The sequence below is a fragment of the Danio rerio genome, chromosome 16 (assembly GCF_049306965.1).
Source record: "Danio rerio strain Tuebingen ecotype United States chromosome 16, GRCz12tu, whole genome shotgun sequence".
Taxonomy (NCBI): Eukaryota; Metazoa; Chordata; class Actinopteri; order Cypriniformes; family Danionidae; genus Danio; species Danio rerio.
The window spans coordinates 37,625,001-37,643,189 of NC_133191.1; the positions used below are offsets into that span (position 1 = coordinate 37,625,001).

General features: G+C 34.9%; 1 protein-coding gene across 2 annotated transcripts in view; it reads right to left on the bottom strand.

Moving 5' to 3' along the window:
- hivep3b (HIVEP zinc finger 3b) overlaps nucleotides 1-18,189 on the bottom strand; it is a 104,514-nt gene that overhangs the window by 72,589 nt on the left and 13,736 nt on the right. For both annotated transcript variants that reach the window (XR_012392246.1, XM_009292502.4), the window contains exon 2: nucleotides 7,153-7,278. The gene's annotated coding sequence lies outside the window, so the exon portion shown is untranslated. The remainder of the gene's footprint in view (nucleotides 1-7,152; nucleotides 7,279-18,189) is intronic.

The following is an 18,189-nucleotide window of genomic DNA, read 5'->3' on the forward strand; positions in this document are numbered from 1 at the left end:
AACAAGAAACAAAGCAAGAAACAAAAACAAGAAACAAAAACAAGAGACAAAAAAACAAGAAACAAGAAACAAAAACAACAAACAAAAACAAATTAACAAACAAAAACAAACAAAACAAAACAAACAAAACAAGAAACAAAAACAAGAAACAAGAAACAAGAAACAAAAACAAAACAAAACAAAACAATAAACAAAAACAAACAAGACAAGAAACAAAACAATCAAAACAAAACAAAAACAACAAAACAAAACAAAATAAAGGAAACAAAACGAGAAATAAAACAAAAACAAGACAAGAGAAAACAAAAAACTAGAAACAAACAAAAAAAAACCTAAACAAAACAACAAAAAAACAAAACAAAACAAAACAAAACAAAAATTGCCAGGGATTGTTGCAAATGATATGTACAGTTCAGTATGCCATAAGAGTTTTCAAAAACATATATTTAAGTTTTTAGTGTAGTTTAATTTAGTTCAAATTAATTAACCAAAGATTTGCTGATATTGCTGAGAGATATTGCTGAGAAGCAGAGGAAAATAAAATATCACTTCACAATATGGTGCATAATTTAAAGCACCAAGTAACCTTAACAAAAAGCAAAACATTTGTTAGAGTAACAAATATTTGTTGTTAAAACCTACAGTTGTTCAATTCCAGTTGCATATGTTACAGCTTCAATTAAGGAAACTGAGATTTATAAATGTTTTACTTAACAATTGTGTGCTTTTAACTAATTTAGTCAACAAATGAAAATGAAACTTTATTTAGTCTTACCAACAAAACACTGAAGTGACGAAATGTCCATCCAGGATGCTTTCAACACTCTTCACGCACGACCACACAAACAATAAGTTCGTAACACATAAAATTTTATGAAATGCAAAATAGCATCTGCCTTTTTCCTGGCACCAAATCTGTGATTTCCAATAGGATGACACTGTGATGAGCTCATCAAAGCCCATAAACTCATGACTGACCACCGCATCAGGCTGAAATTCACTTGTTAGCCAAGCGTCAATGAATAGACTAAGCCAGACATGCTTTCTTTACACCTCACAGACTGTATGGTCTGTCGCTGACCCGCCATACACTCACAACTAGTCAGAGGTCTGTTGATCCTCAAAGTCATTAACAAGGCATTAGGAGCGTGAGTCTGTAGCAAGTGCTGTGTGTCAGCGCTCAGCCTATTCAAAGTCAGTGATCGCTGCCAAAACATTCAACCGGGCACTTCACTGACCTTCCCAAACAGTCTATTCTTCACAAGTGGGAACAGTTGGGATCTGAGCCTGAGTTATTGGAGATTTCCTGTGTGTTTCCATGGTTACTGGTTTTGCAAGTGTGCCTGGGTTTTCATTTCATTTTAGGTTGCTAAGTTTAATATCTGCACAGTGAGGTAAAGCATAGATCAAGCCTGAAACTGGTGTGACATTTGCTTAACACTTTTCCTTTACTACACAGTGTTCATTTCAACAGTGTGAGATGATCTTTATTAATAAGTTAATGAGGTTAAATATATCATATGGCAACTGTTTGCATTTAAAATGATCTGGCAGGAAATTACTTCCTATTTTTATTTTCCCAGAATGCCTAGTCTAAAGCTGATAGATATACCAATGGCAACTGGTCTTTGAATTCTCTAAACATTAAAAATGGTTAGTTATTACAACCTAAATTATGGTAAAATATGGACAAACCAGGTCACTGACTTAAAGGGCACCTATTTGCCCCCTTTTTCAAGATTTAAGATACATCTTTTGTGTCTTCAGAGTGTGCCTTTAAAGTTTCAGCTCAAAACACCCACCAGATTGTTTAAAATACCTATCAGAATATTGAAATTTTCTGCTCTGAACACAATGAAGCAGATCTTACGTAATATTTGTGAAAAATACTACAGTAAGAACTCTCCCGAATAAATTCAAGCCTTTCTGTAATGAGTCACACACAATGTTGTTACAAAGATCATGCACACACAGACACACAGCACGCGTTTAACTTTGCACTGTTTTTCTAAGGCAAATGTGACAGGATACACATTAATATTCACTGCTGTATGGATATCCGTTATGGTAATGTCCTAAATAAACCTGATTTAACGTCCACGAACTGGGATTGAAGTGTCTTCTTTTTTTATAATTGTACTGACATGCAGCTGTGGTGATGAAGTAAAGACAGTAAAATCACTGTAATTCATTAACTTGCTCTGTTTTAAAAACGATTTAACCTTGTAAAACTCTTTCTTGATCACATTTGATGATGACTGATGATCACAGAGAGCTGAACAGATCTTTTAATCGCAGTTGCTTTGCACACGTTTGTTTTGTTGATATGATTATACGCGTTACAGAGACATGTTAATATGTGGCTATCAATCAATTTGGTGGGTGGGGAAACCGCACTTCTACATCACATTGTGGCGGACCTCAAAATGGAAGGGATTTGGATCCTATTTTACCATCAGGAAATAAAAAAAGAGACTTATTGCCATTACATCATGCCAATATGACTGTGGACACACTTTACTTACAAACAGTTCTGTCCAAACAGCTTACAAAAGAGGATTTTCATCATAGCTGCCCTTTATTTTCAAAGTCATTTATTACCTACCTATCCATATTTGCCAATATTTGGATTGAAACAACCAAACATTTTTAGAGTGTAGTATTTCACTGGTCCCATTTCCAAATATGATGGATTAAATAAGCAAATCTGACCACAAATAAAAAAAATTGAAATATTAGCAGAAGAGTAACTTCAACCCAATGAAACTTCAGCAGTTTTAATCAAACTTCTTCCCTGAAGATCAAAACCTCAAAGAGTACGTTGGTGTCAACCTAGTTTTTCAGCAGTAGTGAATCAAAAATCTTTTTTCCCATTCATATTTCCTAAAGGGTTAAGTTGTTTCCCAAAAATGTAGTTGTTAAAGTGAAGGACCGTAGCCAGACTACTGAAAGGAGTGGTTCTTTTTCCTCACAACGTAAAGCTTTTTGCAGTTATTTTCCTCAATTTCTATTAAATTATGAGTTTCAAATACAGTACAGCATTTTAGTGACATTTAAGCATCAATCTTTGCTGCATTAAAAATATTGCAGCAAAATATTTCTTACAATTCTGTCAAAGTGCTTACCCCCCTATTTTACCACAACATGTTTATTTAGAATTGTGTGTTTAAACTGTAAACTACAGTTTAACCGTTTAAAAAATAATGTTATGGGATTAGGGTAAATAAAGAAGTATGAAAAATACTTGTTTTTAAAATACAAATTTATAAATCGTGCAAAAAACAATTAGGAATCTGTTAAAACGTATAAACCCCGAACCAACTAAAAAAATATTAAAAACTGTAGCCTGTAGGTAAATAACAAACTGGCCAGCTCATTTCCTCAGTCAGAATTTGTAAATTTGAATAGTTAAAAATGATTTTTTTCTAAAGCCTTTCAGTTATTTTCACAGTTTATGATGGCATGATGTCAAAAATTGCACTCATATGAGCTCATATAGAGGCCAAATTCTGGACTTTGTCGGTGTGTTGTCTATTGAACCAACCAAACCCATCCTGGCTGAAACCCCCTAAAGTATTATTTTCGATGATATCATTGTTTTTTTCAAAGTCTACAATAAAGTTTATAGCTCTTTAAAGCATTAATCAAATGGGGGAAAAAACTTCCAACAATCATATTTCCTTTCCTTTATTTTTATTTTTTAATTCCTTTATTGTTTATTGTTTTGTTATTGATCTGTAATGTTATTTATGAAAATCTGGAATATTTTATTTCCATCATTAAGTAGTTATCATCATTAACCCTTTCTGTCAAGCAAGGAAGTGACCAAAATAAACACTTAAAAAATCATTTACATATCTGACATCGTTAACCTACATGTATATTACTGAAATCTAGGAAGTGAAATATTCAGATCAAATATTTACAGAACAAAATTACTAAATGTCCAGGACATATTTTACTCACTAATGGAGTTTGACCATTCACAAAACCCGACCTTTACAAACAGCGTGCACAGGATTACAAACAGGCCTTTTCATACACAGCAGCTCACTATAAACACCAAGTATATGCCACATGATCTAGCATTAATCTACTGTTTATTTTCCCAATTACAGCAGCTTATTTCGTATCGGTGGGCAAAAGAGGGGGCACACAGGCCTCTCCAGGGGTCTGAGGGATTTCCTGAGGGCCCTACAGCGCCACAGCACGGAGACTATTCAGATTTGTCCTGTACACTAACGTCTAAACAACAAGTCTGAACCACGATTACCAGCTTAATATTTATTACGCATAAAAACACACACCAGAGGGACTCCTTCAACTCTTAGCATACACACCCCAAAATAAAAAAAGTGTTATGAAGCTATTCAATTAGATTATGATAATAGATTTATGATAATAACTCTAGGAGCATTTAAGAAATCATTATCACTCCTTGGCTGTAATATGCAGCACTAGACCTGGATATCAAATTGGGTATCTTTTTTTTCATTGGCCTGAGGGAATAGCATTGAATTTGACTGTAATAGCGGGCAGTTTACAAGCTAACATCCGTTCCGTTGGCTCATGCCATACAATGTGATATTCCACAGTGCTGAAAATAGCTGCTGTTGTAGAAAGATGAACTGTGAGAGAAGCAGAACAGAGACGTGAGTAGGCGTTCGTTTGTCAGAATATTTCTGTCCATTGAAATACCACACGGGCGTTGCGTAATGCAGCGCAGGGCATTATTGAATCTCTAGGTGAATCAGGGGAAATGAGCTTGTGCATTTAAGATGCTGTGTTACAGGTAAAGTGGTTCATGCAGAGCGGGGGAAAAAACTATTGGGGTCTCATTTTTTTCTTAGAATAAATGTAAGTGTTTTGTACTATATGAGCTTTTTGGCACTTTTATTAAAAAAGTAAAAAATGGAGAACTGGAAACAGACAAAGTTACATCTAAAATTAATTTAAATGTATTAACAATGTGACCTGAGGGGTATTGCACAAAAGTGGAAACGAGAAAGTGTGGATATAGGCCAATCAGGTAATGAGTTCAAACACACCCCTCTCGAACCCTAATCAACGGAAACATGAGGATGCGTATTAACATTTTAAATTGTTTATTTTGTCTTAAATGTGACCAGTGGACATTCATTCTACTGATGCCTTTATCGTGAAGATTATATAAAACACTATATTGCAAATCTATTTTATGTGTTTAGTTATTAATACAATATTATTATTATTAATATAATATTATTTTAATATTATTAAATATTAAAAATAATTTAAAATTGATGATATTTTCTAGTTTGTAATTTTTATTCTTTGCAATATCTTGTATAAATTTTAATGTGTTATCTTTCTATGCCTAATGTTAGGTGAACAACGTCTATTTTAAGGAACATAACTGGTAAATAAAACAGTTTCATTTAAATGCACCAAAAACCATTGTCTATATTCACTGAGCAATGGATAAAAATATTCATTTTTAAAAGGGGCTGTACTCATTTACGCTGAGCACTATATCTATTTTTTTTATCATTCATCTGTTTTCTTTCTCTCTCTTATATTTACATCTGAAATGGATATATATATATAAACATATATACAGTAAAATGACTGCTTAGACAATTAAACAGACTTTTAAAAAATTTTAATAGTCCTAATGGTTCATTTTTAAAGTCAAATATATGTAAATGGCCAAAAGCATATTTTGAATTAGAAAAATAAACAGGAGTTTCTAAGCAGTGCATCTGCATCTAAATAAAATTGACAAGCATTTATAAATATGACAAGGCAACAATAAAAGTGAAACAAACTGTGCTTAGTGGTTTTCTGGGGAGTCTAACAGTACTCAGGTACAGAAATTGAACAATCAACCATAAAACAAGAACAAAATGCTATTGATGCTTTGTGTGCAATTTAAAAAAAAAATGTTGTCAATTTTGCAAAGTGAAAAATTAGGGTCCAATAACACATTATAATCAATAACATTATAATCATTTAAAATGCAGTTTCACATCCAGGAACACAAAATTATGTAATCACTTCAAATTCACCTTCCACTGGCCATTTTACCATGCTAATGGCACGTCCGCACACATGCATGCACGCGCGCACACACACATACACACACACACACACACACACACCTTGATTATACAGACAAAAAGGAGAGTATGGCAACTAGCTGGTTAAAAAAATCTGTTGTTTTTGTTTAGCTTCATTTGGCAAGCATGTACATCCAAGGTTGTTCTCTGGCAAGCGTTAGTTGGCACGAATGAGATGTGCTCTCTCTTTCTCCCTCTCTTTCTCTCTCTCACACACACATACACATACACACACACATACACACACACACACACACACACACACAACCTCAGACAGTACAGTGGAGAACAGACTGTACTATGTCAAGCGGCAGGTACTGTAGCGCTCACTTAAGGAAGCCCAATGGTTTCACACTGCAGTCTAACCTGACGCATTCTCTAAGCGGTGTTTACAGAGGGACGGGGCACAATGGCAAACCCAATATAACAGACAAACTGATACCTGATCTTTAAACACACTCAAGTGCACACTAGTGTAAATACTCTGACAAATACAAGTCATACAAGTCACAGGTCTGTTGTTCCTGTAACCAGGTGATGTGATAATGGACGCAAACATAAAGTTCAATATGAATATCAATGGGTTTACAAATTGATCTTGAGCACAAAAAATTTGTTATTATGTATTGTTTGCTCCCAGGTAGGGCTGGCCGATATGGAAATGCAATCTCTATAATTATTTTCCATATTGAATGATAACAATATATATACACTGTATATATTTCGATATAAGATGTTTCTAGATTTTAAAGACTACCCCAACAATGACTGAAGCCATAAAAATTAGTGGGTCCATTAAGTGGCATAACATATTTTCGGCCAATAAATTTTCGGCGGCAGAAAATTTAGTTCATTTCTAATATCAACACACTTTTAGATTCCCATTGTTGCATATTTTTACTGTTTGATTGACTTTTACTGTAGATAAATATAGAGCAAAAAAGTCCAGAGCTTATCATTGGTATTGACATCAATTTTATCGAGATTTGATATAATATCTTTTATCGGCCCAGCCCTTTCTCCCAGGTGGTTGCAAGCAAAAGTCATCACTTACTTTGGCTTATGTCGCTTCAAGCCCGTTGGTCATTCTTAATTTTGTAGAGTATCAAAGGGTGGAATTTGATGAATGTAACAAGTCACTCTTTTCCATCCAATTACAACGGGAATTGGAGTCTTCAACCTGCAAAAATGATGCAAAAGATTGATTAAAAAAAGCACATCGATGTGAAAATTTTGCACTACAATTTTTACAAACCAGAAAATACTCATGCGCAATTCAAGTGTTATGGTAGTGACATTTGCAGTAAAAACTGAAATCATAAATTCACAAAGAAAGTAAATGTTGACATTATATTGAAACATCTGTTTATATTTTCCAGAACAAAAAACCCTAAGGATCAGAAAAATATCAATCTGTAATTTAGTTTTAGATTTTAAATGAGAAAAATAAACATGCGTTACGGATGTGACTAAAAAAATGTTGGCAAGTTTGCAGTATACAACACACTTTGGAGAAATTCTGTGAATTAAACTGCACAACCCAAAAGAAACAATCCTAATTAAAAGGACCAAGGTTGGGTCTTAATAGAACTAAATTGTTGATTTATTTATTTTTTTTTGCATTTATGCGGAAAAAGCTTTGTTATAGATGTGACAGATGTAAAATTAGCACTTGTGTAACTTTGCTAAATCAAATATAATACTTTGAAAACATTAACAGACATTTTTAGGTATTTTTAAATTACTGTAAATGCTTGCTTACACCAAAAATGTAGAAACGGTTTCACTATTTTGGTTGAAGCTCAGTTTTTTCAAGACAAGTTTTATTGTCATTCTGCTACATGTGTGGACATGGTACTATATGAATTAATCATGAATACAAACACAACATTTTTACATAAGAGCTATTTAAAAAAAAAAAAACCTGGTCAAAATATGTATAATTTTTCATCGCATGGTTGACATTTTGGAATTGCTCCAATTATATATATATGAGAATGTGAGAATTTACAGAAAAATAAAAAACTAATCTAAACTAAAATAGATTCTTTTTTTTAAAATGAAACTATACTAAAATATACTGAAACTATTAATAAAAGACAAAGAAATTAAAACAATTATAAGTATTTTGATCACAAGACAAAGACCAAAACAAACAAATGATGATGGAGAAGTCAAAAAGAGCGAATTTTGCTGAGTGGGAAAATGTACAGCAAGCTGACAGGAAATATGACGAGGTCACTCGCTACACTGATACCACTGTCATGGAAATTGAAATGGATGTTGTTGAAATGGACCGTGCTTAAGCCATCTACACTGGATTCAATAATGTTCCTCCATAAAAACACGTAGCCTTATCTTCAAATCATAATTAAGTAAATCATAAATGCATAAAGTAAACAGAGTATATAGGCTAATGTTGGCATTATTCTTTTATTATTCAAATACCTGTCATAATTTAGATTTTATATTAATTTAAATGGTTAGGAAAGACTTATTTTTATTGGTGTGTTGGTAAATTTAAAGGCTTGGTGTATGTACCTAGGCCTATTTAGAGTGCTGAGATGTTACAATGTTACAGAGGACTTGTTTTATTTCTTTGTTCCAACTTCTAAGTGGCCTACAGAAAAACAGTAAAAACATGTACACAGCAAAGTCCTGAGAAAAAATTTAGATAGATTTAGTATTTGGTTCCTCTCTAAACGGAGTTAAAGTTACTCAAGTGAATGAGACAATGAAAGGATTAGTAAGATGATGATTGAGCCCTGATGAAGAATACCTGCAGTTTATAGGCAGAAACACAGAAGAGAAACACAAAACTCCAACTCACTTCACTCACAGCCTTAGATAAAATCAGCGGATATATAATACATTGAATCTCTCAAAATCTCAGCAGAGGATCAAATCGAAAAAGCGACTCTACAAACAGCAGCTTTACTTATTACCAACCTGTTTGCCCTTATTTAAAGAGGGACCAAATACTCTCTAAACCGAGTCAGTTTTACTCAGAGGATTTTGCTGTGTGTAAACAACTCATTCTTTTAAAAAAGGCAAAAGAGCTGTGTGCATGTGCACATTTGAATAATGTCTGACTGTAAATGGGTTTGGGCTTTTAAAAGGCTGTCAATCAAAAAGTTTTTTTTGTCAGGCTTAGGCCGAATTCTGTTACAGCTTTACTACACAGACCTGTGTTTGCAGCAGGTTGCCACCCAGAGCGACAGGCAGCTCTAAAGTCGCTGCTAGTGTGAATGAGGCATCACTGGCCAGATCGGTCTCAAGAGAATAAGTTCTTTACAAATGAATTCTTCTCCAATTAATTCACTATAGGGAATAAGAAGAAAACCACCAATTATCTCATGCAAAGCTACTATTTGACTTCAGAATAGAGTTTACTATACAGCATACAAATATAGACCAACTTTATGATTGGATTTTTATCGGTGGATTTTACAGAAAAAGCTCAATGAGCTAAAAAAATAAACCCTGAAACATCTTTCCTGTTCCACAGAAGAAAACAAGTCACACTGGTTTGGAGCAGCATGTGGCTGAGTACATAATGACTAAATAATGAAAAAATCCATTAACACGACACATAAGTGTTCCTGGGCTGTTCATACATTAAAATAAGGCACGCTGTTGTGACAGACAGGATTGTCAAATGAAGGTGTAAAGTCGGCTTCTGTGCGACAGTCAGCTTCTGTTGGACGCCGAGGATGTTTGGCAGCTTTCTGACTGCTGGCAGCTGGGCAGACAGATGCACGGCGAGTGACTTCGCAGGACAAGAGTTATGTAACCCTTAACGTGAATTCAGACACACCAGGACCAGCGATGACTGACATCTGATACAAGCATGCAAGGGAGGCCCTGAGACAGTGCTGACAACTCCCTTAAGATCAACAAATAAAATCAAATAAAGAATACAAATATATAAACAAATACAAATTCTAACCATTAATTAAAACATTCTTCCTTGTCTTTATTAAACTACTAATTCAGTTAATTAGTAATTAGTTACTAATTTAGTCAGAAAAATGCTTCAAGAAATGTTAGATGTTCAGATGTTAGTATTTAACAGTTTTTGGCTAGTTTTTAACCGTAAACACAAATGCCCATGAGAGAGTTTGCTTGTGCATTCAGCAAATTTTGTAAGTGGAGTTTGATGTCAAAATTATTGTATACACAGCTCACCATAAACCTTCTTGTAATTCACATGAACCTTTGCTAACTTTATTATTCATAAAAAAAAAAAAAATTATATATATATATATATATATATATATATATATATATATATATATATATATATATATATAACATTTTTTTATAAAATGAGTAAATTAAATTAAATAATCAATAAATAAAAAAAGAATATATATGATAAAATAAATAAATAAAACTCAATAACAAAATTAATTAAATAATATTAAATTAAAATACAAAAATATACTGAAACCATTAAAAAAAAGTCAAAGAAATTAAAACAATTATAAGTATTTTGGACACAACCCAGGGAACAAAAAAAAAAAAAAATCAAATAAATATTAAAAATATATAAACAAATACAAATTCAAACCATTAATAAAAAAATCTAATAGTAGGAATACTTAACACTGCCTTCCTTGCCTTTATTGAACCACAAATGCAGGTAATTAGTAATTAATTACTTATTTAATTAGAAGTGTGTTTAAGAAATCAAGTCAAAAATTAGTTTTAACAGCTCTTGACTAGTTTTTAACCATAAACTCAAATGCTCATGAGGGAGATTGCTTGCGCATTTGGCAAGTTTTGTAAGTGTGATTTTATGTCAAGATTACAAGATACACAGGTCACCATAAACATTCTTGTAATTCACGTAAACCTACTGTTAAGAATGAATATTTTAGGTTCACGTGGTATATGTAAGGACCTGTATGCAAGAAGAGTATGGATGCCCAAAACTCAGAATCAATTCAAGAGAGAAGAGCATTTTGAAAGTCTCAGAATCAATTTTTTCTAACAATTTTATAATTGTCATATTTTCTCAACAAGCAACTAAATATTTTTAAACAATCTTAAAAATCTACAAACAGCTATTTAATTTAGCTTAACTTATAATAAAAAGAAGCCCACATTTGAGAATTATAAGACTCCAGCAATCTTTGCAGTATATACAATGAACAAATAATGCAAAAACATGATGTACTCTGAAAACTTGTTCTCTGCTATTCAGTCCTAAACATTGTCCTCCTCAGCCTCTTGCTTGTGCACGCATCAAAACTCAAGCCCCCTTGAGGCTTAAAGAACAGGCAGAACTCGGAATCACAGGTGTGGGATATCACAACTAGATCACGCTGAGAGGCCCGTCAGAGATTTAGGGAATTGAAGCGGCCCATGCTAATGACAGAGCTGATGCCAGAGATGCTTTGCTGGAGCTCAGCCTGGTGCTGTTGATCCCCTCTGTGCCTGGGGATTTACCAGCCAAAGCCCCCCTAAACCCCTCCTTCCATCTGAGCAAAGAGAAAAGAAGCAGCTCCAGTTGTACGGCCCATCGCCAGGCCCGCACCCAATCCATTTGGAACTGAAGCACATTATGCCTCAATCAAGTTCTGCATATTCCCCGACCTTCTCTGTGCTTGTTTATTAGCTGTTTTTAGCTCATTTGATTATGTTTTTAGCCACCAAAATGAATGTAGCGTATTGAATAATTTTAAAGGTCCATTTCCAAGAATTTCAAAGACTTCTGAGCTAAAATGTTCAGTGTTTGAAGGTTTGATTAGTTATAAGCTGAATTTTTCTGATTTAGAATCTACTTTTATCAATTGTTTTTCTTATATATTTTAACGATCAGACACAAAGTCTAAGCGCATGGCGCAAAAACATTCAGGGCAATTACGAATCCATTTCGGCCATTTTAAAGACAGAAAAATACGGTTTGCACCCTGGCACATGGTCTAACAGGGTTGTGCTTATTCTTTTAATGAGTTATGGGTGTGTTTTGAGCATGAAGTGCATTAAATCAATCAGATTCTCATCTCCCATTGCCTTATAAGAGTCAGCTGTGTTGTGACATGGCTCATTTGCTATCTACATGGCAGTAAGTGGAAAAACTGAATACTTTTAAACAATTAAACAGACCATCTGCAGCGCGAGGATAACCAACAAGAGTTCTCCATTCGACCTGTTTACTTTGTCTTTACTTTACTCCTATACTTTTGTGGATGAGGAAATGGTGGAAACTCAAGACATCCATTAGCCTACATATTTAATTTAGTTTGTTAAGAGCAAAGATTTGTTTCAAAACTATTTCTAAATTCAGTTCTAATTTCCAGCAAACAAATAAATGAACAATAATAATGAAAAAACTTGTCATGTTCAAACACACTTCCTATTCTAATGCTCCATATGGTGATGCATTTTTCTCCAAAACTGAACAAACGAAACAATCTTAAATCAAATATTATTACGCATAAAATAAATAATACTGTTTATAATAATAACATTATACAAATGCAAATTGTCATAAATAAAAAAAAAAAAAAATCTAAATAGCAACGCGCCAACAATGCGCCTCAACACACCTGCTTTTTAGACCAGCACACCCATGAGTCCACAAAGTAAAGCAAATGGATTTGCCATTTAAACAACGTGGCGCAAAACATGAAAATTAGTGTCGTGCTGGTCTGAAAATAGCAACAAATGGCGCCTTATCGCGTGTGTATGATTGGGCCCTTAGATTCCCATGTAATAAAAAAAGAAAAAAGTGCTCAGTGTGACTCTTGAATAAACAAATCTACAGTACATCCGCTTGTTAAGTCTAACTTCATGCAAAGCAGTTTCCGGGTCCAAGCGCTCTATCAAACTGTACAGAGAGGCTAAACAAAATCCTAATAATAAACGTTTACAAAGTGATGTAATACTTTCAAAAATCATGATCCCAATATATCTCTCCATGCCTAATATCAGATGGCCAGAATGTGATAATTTTTTTTTTAGAAATTGTTAAAATATTGGTGTCTGTGATGCAGCAAGTCCTAGAGACTGTTGTGTAAACCACAATTTTTTATAAGAAATTCACTTTAACGTGTGATTATGGAAAAAATTGGTCATAAACTAATTCAAGTGAGTAGCGTCTTGGACCCAGAAACAGTATCCCATATGTTATGACTTAACAATTGATTATAATGGTTACGAGCGCGTGAGAAAGCATGCAAAAACAATTTTTAGCATGTTTTTTTTTTTTTTTTTACATATTTTCATACAAGTTATGTAGGACACAAGTATGTTGAAATGGATACTTGTAAGAACTAAGGAGGGGTCATTATAGGAGACAAGTCAACTAGGTAGAATTTTTTGGCAATTTATTATTGTCACAAGCTTTACGTAAACAAAGCACACTATGAACACTAAACTTTATTAATAATTTTTTTTTACATTCAAGTGGGGTTTGTAAGGAATTTGAGGCAAGGAGAGTTTGGTTTGTCATCTCCTGTTAAAAAAATTCACTCAGAATTAATTCAAGATAGAACAGCATTGCATTTTAAAAATCCATTCACATCGTTTCTCCAGTTTATATTCCAATGTGGTTAAAAAAAAACAATAATTCTTTCACAAAATCGACACATTTCATGATTACGAATGAGTGAAAAAGCTAAATTTGTTTGCAATTAAGGATATAGAAATGTAGAAGTGGATAATTGTAAGAACTAACAATAGGTCTTTATAGGAGACTTGTCAACTAAGTTAGACATATTTTTAAGTGCATAAAAAAGCATCTGGTAAATAACTTGTATTGAATACAATCTCTTTCTACGAATAGCTGCATAACTACTGTACATCAATTCTCCTTAAAAGCAACTCAGCAGCCCACACACATTCAGACAGAAGTCCTTGGCCATTGTGTCATAATTGATTTTTTTCTTCTGAGTGTTTAGCAATGTGTCAAGATGACATCTTAGGTTAAAAATAATCCCAAAAGAATGTAAAGACTATGTGCTCTGTTCCAATCAGCATCTGTATTTTAAAGCAAGAACGTGTCCAGTGCTATTATATCCTCTTTAATTGGACTGCTGTACGGTTTTTGCAACGTTGGACTAAGGCCCAAATTATACAACATGCAAACGGTTAAACTTTTAGCTATTCAAAGCATACAGATTTATGTTAAAATAGGGGCTGTTTAACAGCCCCTATTTTGTAATATAAAAGGTCATATTTTGGTTGTGGGGGTCTCCAACAACAGGCCGATATGCATGCAAGGTCAAAAAACATAGTTTTCCCAATGACTCCCATATGATTAACTCAACGATTCATTTGTTCCCAAACCTCTCCTTTGCGTGAGGCTAATCTGCTTTGATTAGTCCGATGACCCAGACTGTTGTGATTGATCGACTGGGTTCAGCACGAGACAGAAAGAAATGCCCACCACGGCACTGAAGTAGCAAAGAGTATGTGAAAGCCCAATACAGGACTGCAATAAAGCAACGCAGTTAAACATCAACATTTTACTCTATTCCTAAACCTAACCCCAATAAAAACAACGACACACATTTAGTGTTAATCCACAAAGGCAAAAGTTGAACTATTTTGAAAATTGACCCTGCCACGCATGTGACGAACAGCTGATGGTGGTCATAGCAAAGACAAACGGCAGAGGATCGCAAGTTCAGAAATGCATTTAAATCGATAAAGGAAGAAGCACACGCTGATTTTCAACGTGGTTTTGAATGTAATATGTGAACAGCCCAATACAGATTTAGGGCCCTATCATACACTCAGCGCAGTGTAATTAAAATTGTTGCCTCCTTTTGTGTAGTTTGCAAAATGTGTGTTTAATTGTGTGTTGTAATTGATAATCACTTATCTATTTTAGATCAGTGCTTGAACTGTATCTCTCAGGTTAAGGGCTCTGTTTTGATGATCTATGCGCAAAGTGCAAAGCGCAGGGCGCAAAAGCAATTAAGGCGTGTCGAAATCCACTTTTGCTTTTTTAAGGACAGAAAAATCCGCTTTGCGCCGTGGTGCATGGTCTAAAAGGGTTGAGCTTATTAAGGAAGAAGCACACGTTGATTTTCAACGTGGTTTTGAATGTAATATGTGAACAGCCCAATACAGATTTAGGGCCCTATCATACACTCAGCGCAAAGCGGATTTTTCTGTCCTTAAAAAAGCAAAAGTGGATTTCGACACGCCTTAATTGCTTTTGCGCCCTGCGCTTTGCACTTTGCGCATGTATCATCAAAACAGAGCCCTTAACCTGAGAGATACAGTTCAAGCGCTGATCTAAAATAGATAAGTGATTATCAATTACAACACACAATTAAACACACATTTTGCAAACTACACAAAAGGAGGCAACAATTTTAATTACACTTACATGTTATGATTCAGAGGAAGAAAAAAACTGGTCCATATGAACTGTAACAGTTACAGACAAAGTCCCTGTCAAAGTCTGATAAAGTTCCATATACATAATAGTCTGCTGCTCCTTCAATAGCAAAGGGCTGACGAATCCTGCATTGCAGCGTAAGTTATTACATCAAAAAGCAGAAAAATGACAGGAACACAGTAAAAATGACAGGAACACAGCAAACACAACAAACACAGCACACGGTTGGCTATACTGTGGTGTTGTTGTGAAAATTAACTTTAACCCTTTTTTTCAAACAGCCGAATCTCCATTCGTCAGTGATTGTAATCTTCATGTCATGATTAGTCCCGTGATCCCCTGTGCTCTGCTAGTGTCTGAACGGAAAGGAGCATTCATGTTTTACCGGATCCGGTACTACATATTTGGCGATGTACCATATCAACGTCGACACGTTCAAGCAAATTGACACAGCCATATCACCCTGCAGCCCAAGACCGGTTACTCACTAAAGCTAAACAGAGCTGAGCCTGGTCAGTACTTGGATGGGAGACCACATGGGTAAGCTAAGTTGCTGTTGGAAGTGGTGTTAGTGAGGCCAGCAGGTGGCACTCAACCTGTGGTCTGTGTGGGTATTTATGCCCCAGTACATTGAAGGGAACACTATACTGTCAGTGGGTGCCGTCTTTTGAATGAGATGTTAAACTGAGCTCCAGACTCTCTGTGGTCATCAAAAATCCAAAAAGTAGGGGTGTAACCTGTCCCTCTATTAGCCCTTCATATATATATATATATATATATATATATATATATATATATATATATATATATATATATATATGGATGGATGGATGGATGGATGGATGGATGGATGGATGGATGGATGGATGGATGGATGGATGGATGGATGGATGGATGGATGGATGGATGGATGGATGGATGGATGGATGGATGGATGGATGGATGGATGGATGGATGGATGGATGGATGGAAGGATGGATGGAAAAATGGATGGAAAAATAGATAGAAAAATAGACAGACAGACAGACAGACAGACAGACAGACAGACAGACAGACAGACAGACAGACAGACAGACAGACAGACAGACAGACAGATAGATAGATAGATAGATAGATAGATAGATAGATAGATAGATAGATAGATAGATAGATAGATAGATAGATAGATAGATAGATAGATAGATAGATTTCATGCATCTCAAAACGATTTAAGCTTATTTTCTGACATGATCCCTTATATATTCGATAATGCATAATGACGAGAATTTAGCTTGAAGACTCAATAATGCACTTTAGCTCTATTATACAGTTACGGCGCATGTAATTGCAATATTTTGTTGATTTCGAAAATGCGTAGTACACTGCATCCCCAATAAGACTGCAAGGGATGAAGGGAGGAAGAATGTGTGAGTGAGTGAAACAGACAGTGAGTTTCTGTCTCTGACTGCTGAGCTCAGCCGTGTTCAAGCATCTCGCACTCTCTCACACACACACAAACCCACTCTCTCTCCATCTCCAATATTCAAGGAAGAAGTTGGGCCAGGCCAAGCGTGAAGACACATGCAGATACACATGTTTTCAAGGAGGATAAAAAAAGGGCGAGAAGTCTGAGACCGAGAGTAGAGATTTTGGCTCTGCTTTCTTCAGGGTGGAGATTCTTATTTCTGTAAGACGCTGAATAGCTGTTCCTGGTTGTCAGTGCTCTGATTCTGGGAAACTGTATATGTTTGACCCTAAGAGCAACAAGATAAGACAGTTTAAAATATCAGAGTGCAACAGTGTAGACCTGAAAGAGCCTCTTCCCATTCAATACAATCCATTTCAGACCAATCAATAGTTATGCAAGTAAACCGCAAACATCGAACTGAAGACCATCAGACAAATGTCTTTAAACTCTAGTAAATCTCACAGCTGCAGCTAATCTAAACAACTGAAATGTTACTTTTGGATACTCGTATACAACAGTAAACAAAGTCAAGCAAAAACAGACACTAAAGTGCATCAGTACAAAACAGCTATATTGGATTAAACACGGTCCTAGACACAGTATAACTTTCAAAGTAAACATGTTTTCAACCACCAAAACCTTTTCATTGAATGTTCCTTGTTGGTGGCTTGATCTTCCCATTCCAGCACAGACGCTCATTCACAAGTATCATTCAAATGACAACTAAAACCCACCTCTTCCTCTTTCCCACCACCATACCACACTGTAACCTCAAAATATTATGTAATTCTGAGTGTGACTCACACAGGACTACACAAACCACCTGTAGAAAACACACTCTTTCATCCCTCACTTTAACCGACACTTGCATCAGGCAAGTTGTTACAATCACTCCATTTCTACAATAACTTAAAAAAGTAATCGATCCCAGTTGTAAAACCAACAAATAATAACTTGACTTCTTGTTGAATATTTGGAAAAGTGGCAGAAAGTACTGTAGATTTTTTCCAAGGAATTATCTGTTGAACTGCATCCCAATTATCACAAATACTGCAAACACCCATTGGAACCAGCATGAACCTCACAGAAATCAGTCAAGTTTGGTGAAAGAAAAATCCTCCACATCGAAGTTCTTGAAAGCAAAGAAGGTCAAGATGCTCCAGGATTGGCCAGCCCAGCCACCAGATATGAACATTATTGAGCATGTCCAGGGTAAGATGAAGCAGGAGGCACTGAAGATGAATCCAAAGAATCGTGATGAACTCTAGGAGTCATGCAAGAAC